Genomic DNA, 19,120 nt, shown 5'->3' with positions numbered 1-19,120 from the left:
TTTTGTCGTACTCTCTCACAGTAGTCAAAGCCAGAGAATGTCACCAGCTCAAAATGTCATGAGATTTTGGTCGTCAAATGGTGAGATAACTAAGTCCTCACAAGTTCCTATCTCATGCCTCCCCGAGCGTCTATGATGACATTTGGTCAATAGAATTATTATTATTATTATAATTATTATTATTATTATTATTATTATTATTATTATTATTATTATTATTATTATTATTATTATTATTATTATTATTATTAAAAAAGAAATATTATATTTCCTGCAGTACTGCGACGAAAGAAGAGAATAACTTACACTGCGAAATCAACTGTTATAGTTTGTATCATAGCATATTATTTCATATATTATCTTATTATAATATATTTTATTATGTTGTATGGTATTATACTGCATTGCATTATATCATATTATATTGTATTATATTATATTATATTATATTATATTATAAGTATAAGTATTGTGTTATATTGTATTATGTTATATTATAATGTGCTAAATTATATTATATTGTGCTGTGTTATATCATCTTATATTATATTATATTATATTATGTTATGTTATATTATATTATATTATATTAAATTATGTTATATCATATTATATTATATTATATTATATTATATTATATTATATTATATTATATTATATTATATTGTATTGTATTGTATTATGCTCAAGAATATCGACAACGGGTAGGGGCAGGGAGTGCATCAGGGTATCTTACAAGTGAATGACTGGATGATGGAGTGGATTGTCAACCTGAGTCACGCGGGGGAAGCTTTGTGTTTCTCCCTGAAGGTCTGAAATGAGTAAGACGCACCCTTCTAACAAACAAACCATCAGGCGGGTTTAAGCTGGTACAGCGAAATTCTTTATTATATGGCCGGATGTTCTTGCTGTAAGGCGCCGAGTCCTCAAAACCCATTTTGACCTTCTTAACAGCAATTATATGAAAGCTATCTGATAATCAAATTCGGATCTACTGTAAGTCTACCCGCATACACTGGTAATGCCTTGAACTGATGATGGCTTCACACATACATACATTCATACATACAGCTCAAAATGTCATGACTGTCGAGATAAATTGAGCGAATGGCGATGTTTTCATTACCGGCTCAATTTCAGTTTTGAGTAGCGTTCTCATGCGAAAATATATTTTCATAATATTTATATCTGCTTTGAACATTGAGATAAAAATTGGCATGGTAATTCAGTCACAAAGCTTGTTCATGTAGATAATTCAAACGTATTATAACTTTTTATTTGAATTTCATACACGAAGCAGAAGCAGCGCAGCTTTAATCTTTCTGGTATGACGCAAAGACAAGAAATCTTAACGCAGAGACAACAAATCTTGCACTCCTGTTACTGTAACGATTCTAGGTAATGATAAACAGCGTTTAATTGTTTTATCGATTATTTACTCTGCTTTTCTCACTAAACCGCTTCCTTCCAACGGGTGTGCAAAAAAACAAAACACGAAAAAGATTTGACACTCATCGCCGTATAATTTCAGAACCAGGTGATCCAGATGTGAGCTTTAATTTAATTTGAATTAATATTTGTTAAAATCGGTTCAAGCATCGCTGAGGAATCGAATTTAGTTCTATATTAAAAGTTTGTATTTACTTCTTTCGGTACTTCCGGAACAGGAAATGGGGGACCCACAAGCAAACAAGTTCTGAGAACTAGAAGAATTTATTAATCGTCGATGAAAACAATGGCGAAATTTAACGGGCTTTGATCTGCTTCCCCACACCCCATACTCGCCAGATTTAGCCTCCAGTGACTACTGGCTCTTTGCTGATCTTAGAAAAATGCTCCAGGGAAAAAGATTTGGCTCAAATGAGGAGGTCATCGCTGAAACTGAAGCTTATTTTGAAGCGAAAGATAAATTTTTTTATAAACATGGTATAGAAAAATTGGAAAAACATTGGAACCATTGTATCACCCTAAAAGGTGATTATGTTGATGAATAAAAAAAAATTCGCAAAAAAATGTTGTTTCCATTGTTAGTCTCGGAACTTATTGATCCATGTGTTAAAGTATGTGAAAATGCACTATGTTTTTGCTTTACAACTAATTCAACTGAATTTGACATTGAAACAGTCGCAGAATTGAGTGTATTTGAATTGACGACGTGTGTACCAAACCTACCCCAGCTTCCATCCCAACTGCTTTCAACTTGTTTCGAACTTGGTGCCAGACTCTATCCTAGTGCGAATCCAACCAGTTTCGAACCTAAGTTGCGACACTAACGATAAAACAATTTTTAGCGTGGCAACAGGTAATTTTAAATGGGTCAGCGAAAGCGTTTTTACTTGTGAAAAGTGGCAAAACTCATCGAATAAGTTTTGAAATCTGTAATTTTTATTAAGATTGCCAGAATCTAAATAATGGCAAAAGCAACGTGCATGAAGTTATTGATGACATCTGGTTTGACAAGACTATGTATAGCTGCTAACTCATATACCATAAACTCAACTAGGGATACATTTCAATTATCTATCTCTGATGAATAGTTACTGGGAATGGAAAGAAAACAAAGCATAATATTTCAATTATGACGATTTTCATTGTTCTGTTATTTATTCAATGCATCGAAATATGATATGACTGAAAATATGAATTTCACTCCAACGATAGCTGGGCGAGTCTATTTTAACCCATTATGTCCTAGCGTATGATATATCATACGCAGAAATATCTATTTTTCAAAAAATGTTTACTGTGGAACTGCACTACCCAACAGCTTCATGATAACAAAAACAAGTAAACTGCACTACACAACTTTGTGTGTTAAATCTGCTGTTTGTTTTTCAAAATTTAATTGTATTTTGATCCTTGACCTTTTACCTACTAACTACTACAAATGGCAGTACAAAAGTAAGCTATATATTGCTTTGTATTTTTTGGTCAAATTATGCAATAATCCTTATATCTTGTGAGAAAACATTAGCAGAGCCCTAAAAAGGTTATATCTATGAAAAAAATCCCAAATAATGTGTAAAATAATGTAAAATTTGATGCTAACATTTGTGTGTATGATATATCATACGGTGGAATAATTTAGTTTAGAAAAGTTTTCTAACAGTGGTTTTGCCTTTCCCATAATCTTCAACACATAATATGTTGAAACTGATGATATCAGTTCATTTGATTCAAATTTTAAAACCCCCGGGTTATAATGGATTAATGGTGAGGTATGTATCTATAGCATCATTGGCAATTTTGTGCAGGAAGCAGTCTATATTGACATTTTCTGACGCAGGTTCGCTTCATTTCACATAGCGACTTTGGTAGGGTAAAATGTTGTAATATATTCCCTTAAGAGACATTTCTAAATGTGTCAATATAATGTGGGTATTTCATTACAATAAAGCTGAGAAACATAATTTTTGTACATTCTGGTAGAAGTGATGAAAATTGATAGATAAAAACACATTTTTCATAACGACCATATCCTCAGATTTTTAATTTGCCTAAAACATAATGCCCCAGTGCGGGTGCTGGTTTGTTTGGTATGTTTGCTAAAATGACAGTCGTATGTCCACCAATAAATGTTATAATTACAGTTTTTTCACATTTTACAGCAAACGACAACTGCCAAACTTGCATAGCAGAAAGATCCTACGAAAAGATAGTGATATAACTTTTGTTTAGAGAAAGCTTGAATGCTTGAAAAGGAAGGCGGACATTTTTGCCAACAGGGACGCTTCATAATACTTTCCCCTACTGCCGATGTTGATGATTTGCCTTACCTTATTCATTCACTACCAATGGCTTATCAAAACAAACAAACCCGCTCAGCACTAGTCAGTCAACAAAATTAATCGTAACTTTCAGTCTGTCGCCTGTAATTAATTTTACAACTTATTACCATCGTCACATCCTGTGTCGCAGCTCTCGATCGGTTGGAATCGTTATCGACACTTAGCTCTTCGTCTAGCAACTACAGTAGCTTCGGGTGGACGTTGAACACGGATCTGTACGACGCCACTGACCCGTGCTACCACCGCGTTATAAACGATGGGTGTGGAAGGAAGCTAATTACAGCAACCCTCGGGAGACATTTTGTAAGAATTCGGTTTTGCTCGTGCTACGTGATAGTATTTGTATATCGTCTATTCAATTCCATTCCGTCTTCGGTTCCTTTGGCCAAGTGTATCATCATTGGAGACGTCCAATTACTGATCACAACAATGCATTAGCTGGCGGGGTGCTTCTGTCGACCACCCACTGGCTACCTCCGGCAGTTCGATTTATCACCCCTTTGACCAACACCAAGAAAGGCGTCTTTCTACAATACTTTCGGTCGTTCTCACAGTAAACGATGGTCACAACGGGACGACCAAACGATCCTACGATGTTTAATTAGCATCGGTAGCAGCAGGGATGAATCGAATAAGGGGTGTAATTGCCAAATAAATACGTTAGCATTCGCGCTAGTTCCATTGCTTCTAGAATCTAGCAACGCCACAGTTGAATTTATGCAGTTGTTTTTGGATTCTTTTTATTGCCAAAAGAATTGCTTTCTAACATAAGTTCTTTGTGTTTATATATGTATGTGACAAATGAACACATTTGGCTCAGAAAACGATCATTGATGATTTCGACTGGAATCAAATCGGAATCCTGAATAAGATTAATTCGAGGTGTTGCTCAATTATGAAACTTAGTATTTTTAAACTTTTTGGCAACATTATGAAGAATTATGAGATAAATCCTTTTATTTTGTAATAAGTTTTCGATACATACACACTTAAAAAAACACTGTGATTCTACATGTTATAAAATTGCCCGCTGGGACTTGAACCGAGGATCGTTGGATCAAAAAGTACGTCCGTTAACCGACTAAGCCACAGAAGCACACATCTGCTTTGCTGGTAAATGGTGCATAAAAATTCATACTGTCGCACTTGCTAGCTGAAATCAGTAAAATTCGTGCTAATCCGACATTAAGTCTTTACAAATGAATTACCCGTCATTTGACGAATTAAGGTGAAATGTAGCGTCATAAAATGCGCGCAAAATTTTATCCGCTTCAGTTGAACGAACCGTCGCACAAAGCGTACCAAGAAAAACGGACACATAGAAACAAGAACTTTTTTCAATGATTGAGCGCAGTGGACTTACCTCTCGTTATATTGGCTTGTAAAAAATCTTTGCCAGTCGTTCACCAGGCCCTTCCCGCCGATGAGATAGAATTTACGTAAAAGTATTCACCATTAACTTTTTTTCGGAAGCGACTTTCGGAATTATATAGCATGATGAGTCTAGAAATGTCTGTTTCAACGATAACGAACCGAAGACCAAACAGCCTCTGGCCTCCGGTGCCAGAAATCATCAATAGTTTAATAATTTCTTAGATTACATTATTGGAATACATTCCAATTATAACTAATAGTTCATCATACCATGCAGTTAAAATTATTTAGTGAATCTTTTCTCAAGCACATATTTGGGGCACAAAATTGAATATAAAGTTATTTCGTAGTTTCTTATAATTCAATCGATTTTGAAGGCAAAATCAAGCGTTGATTCATTGTATTCATAATAATTGAAAAACCAATGAATTCCAATAAGTTTTCCATGCTGACTGGCTGGAAGCTGACCCTCAATGTTTATCACTTTGTTTGTATATCAGGTTAATGGACGGTAATACTTGGCTTGTATTCATTTCATTCAGTAGCTTGTCAATGTTGAAGTTTTAGTTTTGCTATAAAAATTGCTGCAATCTAAAATAATACCTATTGTATGATATTACACAGCCAAGCATTATTGCTTCAGCAACATCAATGCATTGAACTCAACAGAGTTGGAAATTATTAGCATTATAAATGACAGCTACTTAGTAAATAAAGGATTCAATACTGCATAAATTCGCGTCATTATTTGATATGTAATTTTTGCTCACGATATAATGCCACCGTGCCCACCGTGCTTTTCTCACATAACCTCAATACGAAACAGCAGCGCGCAAGCAATAAAAAAATGCAGAAAAGTTTAGGTAAACTTTTTCAATTTTCGGTTGTTTTAGCTAAAACTTTATAATTTTGAGTTGCATTTTAAGATTCTTTGTGAAATTCTGCTACAAACACTACTTTTCAATTCTAAAATCATCCCCGTGGGACGGTACAGTGACCGTTTATACATTTCAAAAACCAATTACGGCTCGGCAAAGCAAAATTTCAAAATTCTAAGAATACTTAGTTATGATAAATTTGATTTCGAAAACTTAAGTGTTTTTTAGGTTTTTCGAAAATCGGTCTAGTTTTTGAATAATTGATCAAAAACGCGATTTTCGCATTTCGCCAAATTTCACCTTAAGTCTTTATCTTTTTTTTTTTGTTTCGATTATAGAGGTTTTAACCTTAAGGTCATTCGCCTCTTCGGGCCAGAAAAATTTTCTGACCCTATGTGCGGGGTTGGGAATCGAACCCAGGTGGGCTGCGTGAAAGGGCATCGACTAACCCATCACGCTATACCCGTTCCCTAAGTCTTTATCTTCGTATGAAGGATTAGGTCTCCTATAAAATAATTTTTTTGAGTGTATCATTTAGAATTTAAACGTTTTAAACTACACTGTGTAAATTTACGTGCGTGTGTGTGTGTGTTTCTTTGACCTAGCAAAAGTCCCAAGGTCTAGCAGTTTTAGATATACATGCAAATAATTCTAGTCCAGGACTTAGAGAAGCGTTATCTCAGTAGAATTCCGATAACACATTTCGTATACAGAGCAAATCGAGTTCCAATGTCACCGTTCCATCGATTAGCCCCGCTTCAATGAAATGTTGGCATCAAATGGATTCAAACATTTCAGAAAGACTTTTGATTCCTTAAACTTACCAATACTCCAGTTTGCATCCAATGTTCTATTGCTATTGCACACATATGAATATTTTTCCTATAGACAATCCTACATAACACATTAATGATAAGAACAGATTTTTTTTTTATTCCCAAGCAGCTACTGTACTCATAAGACTTATTTTTCTTTATACGTTCAATAATTTAGGGATTAAATGAAAATGCTAATTTATGTATAATGCAAAGAATTTTTCAAACGGTTTTTATAAAAACAAGTTGAAAAAAGACTGTATAAATTAACGTTAATTTAAAACCACATTAAGGTGTTTAAATTCACATCAGCAATAGAACGGCGAGCCGAAATAGTTGAAATATTTTTTTGTATTCCATTGGAGTTATTACATACAAACCAATTCGCATCCTCTCATTCTGTTACTAACGCAACAGGGGATAGAACCCAGGCGATGCCGTTCTATTGACCAAATGTCACCATAGACGCCAGGGGAGGCATGAGATAGGAACTTGTGAGCACCTATCCGATATATTCCTGCGTTAAAAGTGACACATTTTTAGTTGATTCAACACATGTTTAATGCATTCGGATATATTTCAAGTGTTGAAACACACCAGTTTGAAAGGTGGGGTATATTAAGCGCATATTCAAATTATTCTTGTGAAATGCAATCATTTTTTCGAATTACGTTCTTATGAATTGTGCCATATGTGAATTTACGTCAGCTGTGAATCTAATAGTTTTTGGCTGTGAATCTTTTCTTTTCGGAAAACCGGTCGAGATAATATTTTTCCCCAGCCGTTTGTAAATTTTTTCGTTGGTGTAAGTTTTAACTCAAATTTAGGTACATAAAGATTGATTCGGATATTTCACAAAAGTGTACTTTAAAACAAACGACAGTAACATTTCCAGAATCCAACTTGATCATTGGTCGATTTGTCGCTTTTATTTTTGCCTTGGCATCACATTCCTTTGTTGAATTTTGCCTTTCTGTTTCAACAGACTTCGCAGCCGATTCTTAGCGTTCAGAATCATTGCATGGCTAGTACTACGATCCTACTGACAATAAGAATCCTTCCAGGTCGGGACTCGAACATACGACAACTGGCTTGTAAGACCAGCGTCCTATGCATTGAACCACCAACCCGGGCACTTTTAACTGAGCCCAAATACACTACCGGTCAAAAGTTTGGGTTCACTTGCTTTATTTTTTTAGTTCTAATCAATTATTCAGTGGATTTTGTCATGCAAGTGCATCTTACTACTGATCAGAGTGGAGTGATCGCCCTTGAAAGACGCGTAGATCGAGCATAGACGTGTTCTAACTTATTGTACTCTATCGATGCGTCTAGTATCTACTACGCGCTACATCCTTGTGCTGTAAAAATTCACTTCAAGAGATATATTTACAATTGTTTTTTTACAATTTTTCTTTGCAAAAGGGACATTTAAATGTGAATCTTTCTAACGAGCCTTGCTTTGTCAAAATCGGTTTGAGTTATCGCAGAGAAAATTGTGCGGATAAAAAATGTGCGGTTTAAGTCCGATTCAGACGATCCGTCACAGTCAACTTTCGTCACCGTCAGCGTCATAATTAATTACATGTATTCTTATTCACTTATAACGTCACCGACACGAAACTTTGTAAGAGACGGAACGTGTGAACGTTCCGGTAACGGAAGTATTGAACTAATTTTGACGGAAGCTGAAGTTCCGTTCCGGTGATGGTACAGTACCATTGTATGGCTGACACTAAGAATCCTTCCAGATCGAGGCTCGAACATACCGGCACCCTACCCTTCTACGATTATATCTTTGATACCGAAAGTATCCGTCATCTTTCCTTCGAACTTGATCGATAAATCAAAACACCCTAACCCCCACTATGTAAACCGTTTTTCGTCTAAAGACTTTCTAAACTTTGATTTGAGAAATTGCAGACTTGCGAAAATTGGCGCGATCCTTTCGTTTTTGCTAGCTAAACTCATTCTATTACCTGGCATCTCTGGTGATATGCAACACGTGGACAATTTGACGGCTTCAATAATCCGTTATATAAGTAAAAACTTTGATTCTCTGGTTCTATTGGCCATGACGACTTCAAACAAATTGTCTAAGTCAAGGAAAAATACTTTTAATGCACTGCTTAATGCCATTAAACGTTGCTTAGTGGATAAGAAGCCAATAAATTTGACTGCAGTAACATTTTCAATGCCGCGAAGCCGGTGGAAGACCACCATATCAACACACATAATTGCTTAAAATATATCTGAAAGTCAACACGGTTTTTTGCCGAAACGATCTACTACTAACGAGTGTATCGAAAAGTAGTTAGCAGCATTGATTATTGAATAAAAAAGCGAAAAAAACATATTTTGACATCAGTTTTCGATATATTGTAGAAAAATTACATTTTTATGCATTTCACTGATTATATTGAAGAAAATCCTAGTTTCTGTGAAACGCTCGCACTTTGGACTTGACATTCTTCATTAAATTCTGCACAGTTACTTTTGTGACTTTTCTGGTTGCAGCTGTCCAGTTTTTTTGAACTCCTGCATGTTTTGGGACACTGTACCTTCCTTCCGAAACTGCCGCTTGACAATTGCCCAATACCTTTCAATTGGCCGAAGATCCGGGCAGTTCGGTGGGCTGATGTCCTTTTCCACGAATTGTACATTATTTTTTGACAAGCACTGTACAACGGAGTTGGCGTAGTGGGCTGAAGCCAAATCCGGCCAGAAGAGAGGAGGAGCCTTATGCTTTCTGTACAGTGGCAGCATTCTCTTCTTTAAACATTCTTCTTCGTACACCTTGGCATTAATTGTGCCCTTCGTGAAGAAAATCGACGCAAACCAAAGGTACAAATTGCTTGCCAGATCAACACCTTCTGCCCAAACTTTTCCATCGCCACCGTGGTGTCAGCGTCGTCCAGGTCCTGGTACACCGATTTCGTATAATATTGCGGTCCGGGCAGCGCTCGAGAGTCTTTCTTGGCGTAGGTTTCGTCGTCGATCAGGATGCATCCGTCTTTATTCTGTAGAATCCGGTTATACAGTTTTCGCGCTCTTGTTTTAGCCTGAACTTGCTGTACCAGGGACTTATTCGGCACCTTCTGTTTCTTGTACGTTTTCAGGGAGTTCCGAACTTTGGTCCGTTGAATCATCTCAATGCTGGTGTTGAAGTGCTTGGCCATATCCCGCGTCGACGCCGATGGGTTTTTCCTGATGTACTCAACCACTTTTAAGTCCCGGCTGGGCTGGCAGGGACCCGTTTTCCTACCGGATCGGGGCAAATCCTTCATGGAAAGGGTCTTACCGAACTTCTCGATAATATTTTCGACACTGGACACTTTCACCCGTTTTGCAATTTCGTTGTACGTGACACCACTTTCTGAGCACCAAGTGTGCAGAATTTTCTTTCGCGTTTCCGGATCAATTTGAAACGATATACCGTACCGAAACCAATCGATTGCGCAGCTGTTATTGACATGTAAACAAACATGTCACCGCAAAACACGCTGCAATTAAGCCATTTCAGAGTCATAACTGTTTGAATGTTGCTAACTACTTATCGATACACTCCTTACAAATCTCGTATCTTTCACTTCATTTATCATAAAATCCCTGCAAGTAGATGCTATATATACTGATTTCTCTGCTGCTTTCGACAAGATCAATCACAATTTCTAAATTGAGTAGACTTGGATTCAATGGACTTTTTTTAATTGGCTGTGCTCATATTTAACCGATCGTGACATGTCAGTGAAAATAGGAGATTGCACTGCGTGTCCATTTACGGTCAGCTCCGGAGTTCCTTAAAGCAGTCATCTTGGATCGTTCATATTCTTACTCTACCTAAACGATTCAAACATTTTGCTAAAATGCATGAGGTTATCGTATGCAGATGATTTCAAACTCTTTCACCTTATCAAAACCGTCGAAGACGCCAGATTATTGCAGTCACAACTGGACATTTTTACAAATTGGTGTAGAGTAAACCGAATGACCGTTAATGCTTCAAAATGTTCTGTTATCTCATTCACTCGCAAACCTTCTATGATTGAATTCGACTACACGATCTTACAAACTGTTCTAAGACGAGAATCGTGTATTAAAGACTTGGTAGTTATCTTGGATTCGAAAATGAATTACAAACAGCACATTGAGTCAGTCGGTGTTGAACAGTCGTTCGCACCGCACGCATATAGCTCTTGGCTCCTGGAATTTTTTTCTGGCTACCTAGAGTTTCATTGATTAAGGGCTTCAGTCTTTTTCAAGGCTACCTGAATCACTAACAGTCTTTTTAAAGACTAACAATTAGTCAGCCAAGGCTATACAAAGAGTGACTAAGTGATACAAAGAGTGATATTAGAGTGACTAAGTGATACGAAGAGTGATATTAGAGTGACTAAGAAATTAATCAGCCTTTTTAAAGGCTAGCTATTCAAAGAACTATTATTCAAAATTCCATTCATTTCAAAAATGCCTGCGTCCAATCGGAAAGGCAACAAGCCTAAGGCTGAAAATAATTCAATACGGAATAAATCACAATCCGTTATTCAACATTTTTCTAATAACATTCACGATCTTATAGAATCTGAATGTAAAAATAAAAGACAACGGACGGATTTCCCTTCCGTTGATCCTATGCCGTCTAACAATATTTACGAGATTCTTCCTGAATCCGATTGTAGCAACATAGAAGAAAATTCTTCAAAAATTCCCAAAATGGACGCTTGTCGTTCTGGGAAGAAACAACAATCTATGCCACCAGTGACGGTGATGATTTCCGACTTCAAAGCATTCCATACTGGGCTTTCTACTTTTCTCCCGGAAGTAAAAGTCTCATTTCAAATCGGACGAAGAGGAGAATGTCGAGTCTTAGTTGATGGATTGGAAGATTACGAACGACTTATTCGATATTTGTTCGAGAAACTTCATAAATTTTATTCATATGATATAAAATCAGACAGACCCTTCAAGGCTGTCTTGAAAGGCTTATCAAATGATCAAAGTATTGATGAAATTAAAAATGAAATCAAAGAATTGCTTGGTTTTGCCCCTTCCCAAGTAATACTTATGAAAAAAGGAGCGAATGGTACTTCTAAACCACGCTCTGGAATTTCCCATGAACTTTACCTAATACACTTCAATCGAAGTGATGTAAACAATTTGAAAACTTTAGAAAAAGTACGTTTCATTTCCCACATTAAAATTCATTGGGAACATTATAAACGGCATAATCGTATTGGAAACTTAACGCAATGTCGTCGTTGCCAAGGCTTCGGCCATGGGACCAAAAATTGTCATATGAATATACGGTGTTTGAATTGTGGTAAATCGCATTCGAAAGACGTTTGTCCAATGAATGAAACCACTGATAAATTTTCATGTACAAATTGGAATGAAAATCATAAATCCAATTATTTGAAATGTCCTGTCAGGGAAAAAATTTTAAACGCTCGTTCGCTTAGACATCAAGTCAAATCAACGACCTTAAATTTACAGAACATACCTGAAAATCAAAAAACCGTTACAAATGCCACGCCTAATTCTTCTAAGGCACCTATTTCTTCGAATTTAAAACAAAAAACAGGTAAGCCTGCCAATTCGTCTTCTAACGAAAACAATTTATTGACAGGTAGATCGACCTCGTCATCATCTTCTTCTAATGTCAGTTATGCTGGTATATTAGGTAGAAATCTACCACCTATTTCTTCTAATGTAAATAATCAAAACACAGGACCGCCTTGCAGTCCATCTTCTAACGAAAACAATTTATTAATAGGTAGACCGGCCAAATCATCTTCTTCTAATGGCAGTCTACCTACAAATATTCCTTCAATGCCATTCGCTTCTTTAAATGAAGTCGATTTAGGCGATATAACTGAAAATAAAATGATCTACCTACAAGATCAACTTTTTCAAATGATCATCCAAATGAATTCGACTTCATCACTTTTTGAAGCATTTCAAATCGGATGGAAATTTGCAAATAATAGTATAATGAATTTAAAATTTAACAGTGATGTTAAATAATCATTTGAATATTTTAAATTGGAATGCTCGATCTTTGAAATCGAGTGAAGATGAATTTTATAATTTTCTCGAAGTTCACATAATCCATATTGCCATTGTGACAGAAACTTTTCTTAAACCAAATGTCAAATTGAAAAGTAATCCACATTATGTGGTTCATCGATTTGACAGGTTTACTGGAATGGGTGGTGGAGTTGCCATTTGTGTCCAACGTCAAATTAAACATCGAATTTTACCTTCTTTCAATACTAAACTTATTGAAAGCTTGGGAATCGAAGTTGAAACCATTCATGGAATTTATTTCATCGCTGGAGCATATTTGCCATTCCAATGCACCGGCGAACAACTAAATTTCTTTAAAGGCGATTTGCAAAAACTCACAAGATATCGATCGAAATTTTTCGTAATTGGAGACTTAAATGCTAAGCATGTCCAGTGGAATTGTAGGCAAAATAACAGTAATGGTAAAATACTTCATAATCAACTCTCAGCTGGTTACTTCACAGTTCTTCATCCCAGTAATCCTACTTGTTTCTCTTCCGTGAAAAACCCGTCTACAATTGATCTGGTTCTCACGGATCAAAGACACATTTGTAGTGAACCGATTACACATGCTGACTTTGACTCAGATCATCTTCCTGTAACATTCAGACTTTCCAACGAAGCTATAATTAATCCAATTAGTTCTATATTCAACTATCATAGAGCTAATTGGTTGGATTACAGATCTCACATTGAAAATCATGTGGATCATGAAACTATTTTAGAAAATTCTGCGGACATCGACACAGCAATTGATAATTTGAATCATTACATTATCGAAGCTAGAAATCTTTCAGTTCCCAAAGCTCAAACTAAATTAAATTCTCCTATCATCGATGACAATCTTCAACTGCTCATTCGGTTGAAGAATGTTCATCGACGACAATATCAACTTTCTCGTGATCCTGCTATGAAAAACATAGTTAAGGATTTACAGAAAGAAATTAAACATAGTTTTACTACTTTGCGATGAAAATTTCGCTAATGAAGTTGAAAAAATTAAACCATATTCTAAACCTTTCTGGAAACTTTCTAAGGTTCTTAAGAAACCTCAGAAACCAATTCCTGCTCTCAAGGAAGGAAATCAAATACTTCTTACAAATGGCGAAAAAGCTCAAAAACTTGCTCAGCAGTTTGAGAGTGTACACAATTTTAATTTGAACGTTGTGAGTCCTATTGAAAATGAAGTCTCACTGAAATATGAGCATATTTCAACCGAAGTGTTATCACACGATGACATTATTGAGACGAATTTTGACGAAATTAAATCAATTATTAGGAAACTCAAAAACATGAAGGCTCCTGGTAATGATGGAATTTTTAATATTCTTATTAAAAATTTTCCTGATGTTGCCTTGAGACTCCTGGTTAAAATTTTCAACAAGTGTTTTTCATTAGCTTACTTCCCAAAAAGATGGAAAAACGCCAAAGTAATTCCTATCCTGAAACCTGATAACAATCCAGCAGAAACATCAAGTTATCGACCAATTAGCTTACTTTCTTCTATCAGTAAACTTATTGAAAAAATTATCTTGTTGAGAATGATGTCTCATATAAATGAGAATTCAATTTTTTTACCAGAACAGTTTGGATTTCGTCATGAACATTCAACTACTCATCAACTTGTCAGAGTAACGATCATGATAAAAGCAAATAAATCTTCTGGGTTATCCACTGGAGTTGCTCTTCTAGACATAGAAAAAGCATTCGACAGTGTTTGGCACAAAGGTTTAATAGCAAAAATGTCTGATTTCCAGTTTCCTACTTATTTGATCAAAATGATTCAAAATTATTTAACTGATCGTACTCTTCAGGTTAGCTATCAGAATTGTAAATCTGAATTGCTACCCGTACGAGCCGGTGTTCCGCAGGGTTCGAGTGTAGCTCCAATCTTGTATAATATTTTCACTTCTGATCTTCCAAATCTACCCGTTGGTTGTCAGAAATCGCTATTCTGTGACGACACAAGTCTGTTAGCCACAGGTAGAAATCTAAGAGTGATCTGCAGTCGCCTACAAAGAAGTTTAAATATTTTCAGTGATTATCTGTCAAAATGGAAAATTAAATCAAATGCAGCAAAAACGCAAATTAATTATCTTTCTTCATAAGCCAAGAGCTTCTTTTCTTAAACCAAACAATAATAACATTCTCAAATTGAATGGCTTGGAATTGACATGGTCTGATCAAGCTAAATACTTAGGTTTAACGTATGACAAAAAACTCACTTTCAAGGATCACATTGAAGTAATCCAGGCAAAGTGTAATAAATATATTAAATGTTTATATCCTCTTATAAACAGAAATTCTAAGCTCTGTCTTAAAAACAAGTTGTTAATTTATAAACAAATTTTCAGACCAGCCATGCTTTATGCAGTACCAATGTGGTCAAGTTGTTGTTCCACCAGGAAGAAAACGCTTCAAAGGATTCAGAATAAAATTCTGAAAATGATTTTGAAGCGTCCTCCCTGGTTTAGTACAAGTGAGTTACACAGACTCACAAATATAGAACCATTAGATGTAATGTCACATAATATTATAAGCAAATTCCGACAAAAATCGATGCAATCTTCAATTGAATCGATTCGCTCTCTGTATTAGTTAGTAAGTTAGTATATAAGTTCCTTTTCCCCATTACACAATACAAGTAGGTTTAGAATTTTCCCTACACAAAAATCTCAGAATTGCGGAAGCAAATAATGTCCTCATGGTAATAACCAAATCATATTTATAATAGGGCTGAAAAGTCACCACTTGTGGCTGAACACCCAATTTAAATCTTAATAATTTAATTTTAACTCATATTCCAATAAATAGTTATTTAAAAAAAAAAACAGCACATTGAATATACCATCAATAAAGCCTCGAAACTGTTAGGGTTCGTCTTCCGTGTGACGAAAGACTTCAAAAACATATATTGCCTCAAAGCATTATATTGTGCTTTGGTCCGTTCTACACTAGAATATGCAGCTGTGGTTTGGTCACTCTGCTTTCAAAACGATATTCAACGCATAGAAAATATTCAACATAAATTTATTCGTTTTGCGCTTCGCCAACTACCATGGAGAGACCCCATAAATCTTTCGAGTTACCAAGATCGCTGCAAGCTCATAGATCTCGATCTACTGTCCGTTCGCAGAAATGTGTTCAAGGCAGTTTTCATTGCTGATCTTCTCCAGTCACGAATTGATTGCTCGGAGCTGTTACGTTTGCTAGATTTTGATATTCGTCGTCGTTGTCTTCGAACTCATCCTTTTCTACGCATTCCTGCCGCCAGAGCCAACTATGACCACAACGAGTCATTTGTCAGTATGTGCCGAGTGTTCAATAGCTGTTCAAGTCAGTTCGACTTTCATCTAACTCGTGATACTATCAGGAAATTGTTTAGTCGAACACTATCTCTTTAGAAGTTGATCGTTAGTTCTAAGTACTTAGCTATGTAGTTATAATGGTTAATGATATGCAACATGTTATAATAGTTAATAATATGAAATGTATCATTTGGATATTCTGAAATCTGTTGGTACAAAAGATGAGGAGGTTTTATGCCTACTGGAGACACAGTGTTAGATTGATAATAACTTATCTTCAGTGGACTTTTCCCTGCTTCAGAAATAAAATAAAATAAAATAAAAAACACCAAAGGCGCCACCATCCAAATCATTGGCCAAGAGAGCCAAGGCGAAGTCTCCATCAGGCAATTAATACTTTTGTCCGAAAACGCCTCCGAAAAGAATAAATTCCATTTTTTCTTTGAACAATTGCAGTCTTCACTTACATTTTTCCATTTTTAGCGAAATTTCTTGGGGTGCCGGTATCCGAACACCTTTTTTTGTAATGGCCAAAATTTATCACTTTACTCAATTGATATTAAAGTTTTTTCAATCGATTAAATCAACTTAGTTTCTTATTAAGTTGCTAGCTAGAGACTTTAGCTTTACATTGATGTATATATGTCCGCATAATGTGCACTTGGTCAGAAATTATAAGCTTAAAAGAAAAGGATGCCGGTAACCGAACACTCTCCCCTATAATAATTAAATCATGCATCGGTGTCGAACTGAAGCGTAGTGGATATGCAGCATCGAAATATCATCGGACACTCTTCTCCCTCTCGACTATTGCTTCAGCGATATTTCTGTATGTGAATATTTGTCATTAAATTTCGGAGACACAAAAAATCACTTGTGAAAGTTCAGAGGTTCAGAGTCTAGTAGACGCTAGTCTCATGAATGAAAATCTCGGAAGTGATTTTTCAATCACTATTCATTTTAGAAAATCTCTTAAACTGATTTTCTCACGAGTCATAATGAAATGAATCGAAGGCCGAGGTAGCAGGAGCACGTGCCCCCCGGGCCCACGGTCTTAGGGGGCCCTTAATAGAACCCGTCAAGTAAAAACCAGATCATTCAGTTAGTTAGGGACACATAAATAAATCTTGCCCCCGGGCCCATTAAAACGTACAAGCGGTGCTGATTCAGCCTATATCCACCAAATGCTCTTAAGGTAGTCTCACTTTAACTGCTGCCGTTAACAAACTATTGTGTGATTGCGCTTAAATTAGTACCAGATGTCTAAAAAGGATGTACCAACACACAAAAAAGACCTGCTACTTAATTAGTAAATGTAGTTAACAAACTCCGGGTACGTAATAAGCAGAAGGTATACGAGAGAAGAAAACAATGAAGTAAAATTTTGATTGCCTCAAAAACTAAGCGGTATAGTATTTCGTGATTAGAATTATACCTAATTTGCACTATTGAAATGATGTTTATCTATTTAACGTGATATTGACAACAGTCTGACAACAGTTTACTCTCAATTTGTTAAATAATCATCCCACGTAGCTCTACGCCAAAACAAAAATATAACGCCGGTATTAAAAAAAGATACAGTTGATATAGAATTATGTTATGATCTGTTGATGGCAGAACTATCCATTGTATCGTATATAAAAAATAAAGTATCTTTCGAACAAATCTCCCGTATAACACCTAGAAAAAAGTTCCAATTTAATTATACTAGAATTCGCAAGTGAAAAAAAAACCGCTTCAAACTATGTCCACCAATTAAAATTCATCCCTCGCCAGGCAGTCAAGAGCACATCGCCGACTTCAATCGATGTCATCCCCATTCAGGCACTGCCAGAAGCCGAATCGATTGTTGCGATAAGCATTCAATTGCTACCACGAATGATGATTATGATGATGCTACTACTGTCCACTGGCTGTGCAATGCTACTCCGGTTCCGATACAACCACACCAGCAGCACTTAGTGGCGCGTGGTCCGTATCGCAGTTGTCGCATCGTGCCTTGGGCCCACCGACCGACAAGTAGCTTCTTGAATCGAGCCAACTATCAATGGCACGCGCGGTAGGCGGAGGATGGGTTCGATCCTCGCTGCTAGGAGTGTGTGTCGGTGTGAGCCCGAGGAAGTTTGAGCATCACCGGTTGTTTATTTCGAACGTCTCAACGCCGCTGCCGTTCAAGTTTAGTTTCGACCAGTCTGTTGCGCGGAACTTTACTCTAACCAACGCTTCGGTGATAACCCGGTGGAAAGTTCGCGCGCGTAAATTTCCAGTTCTGCGGAAAGGAAAACTCCTTGCCAACCCGGTCACCGTTGTGACGATGATGCAAGGAACTTCGAAAGATGTATTTGTCTTTTCATTTTCTGTGCCTGAGTTCATCAATCTTCGTCCGGAGCAGTGAAACCCAGTTGGAAAAGTGTTTATTTGTTTCCGAATAGACGGCGGCAAAAGGGTTTTCTTCGTGACCGTGGCCGTTCAGCCGGATTCCGAACGGATTGATTCTCAATTAAACGTCGATGAAGCGTGAGTGATTGATATGCTTCCATGCGTGAAATGACGGAGTGTTAAAGTGTAACGAGGGAATCTGCTGATGCCCAAAATGTGATTCATCGGAAGGTTATTACATTGTTTATTTTTCCATGCTACTGAAGCCGAAGACAGACCGAAGGAATATGAGTGTTTTATTGCAAAAAAAAGGTGCTGAGCTGGGTCGTTCCTTTTAGCTGCTCATTGGCCGAAAAATGTATTTTTTTGGACCTGTCACACAATGTAGTGGCGAATAAAAATGAACCATAAACCCGTTTATAATTAAAACGATTTATTTCCTTTCTATGGCTGGTCTAGCAACTGTAGATTACTTTATTAGAATTGAAGCAAAATTTCATTAAATAAGA

General features: G+C 36.4%; 1 protein-coding gene across 3 annotated transcripts in view; it reads left to right on the top strand.

Moving 5' to 3' along the window:
* LOC131428338 (cyclic nucleotide-gated cation channel subunit A) overlaps positions 1-19,120 on the top strand; it is a 437,118-nt gene that overhangs the window by 241,425 nt on the left and 176,573 nt on the right. The window contains exon 1 of one of the 3 annotated variants that reach the window (XM_058592236.1): positions 18,407-18,749. The exons of 1 other annotated variant lie outside the window; for it this stretch is intronic. The gene's annotated coding sequence lies outside the window, so the exon portion shown is untranslated. Of the gene's footprint in view, positions 1-18,406; positions 18,843-19,120 lie in introns of those variants that run through there. One more of the 3 variants, XM_058592235.1, reaches the window with a different exon arrangement.

This window comes from Malaya genurostris, chromosome 2 (assembly GCF_030247185.1).
Source record: "Malaya genurostris strain Urasoe2022 chromosome 2, Malgen_1.1, whole genome shotgun sequence".
Classification (NCBI taxonomy): Eukaryota; Metazoa; Arthropoda; class Insecta; order Diptera; family Culicidae; genus Malaya; species Malaya genurostris.
This window is presented reverse-complemented; position numbering and strand designations above follow the sequence as displayed.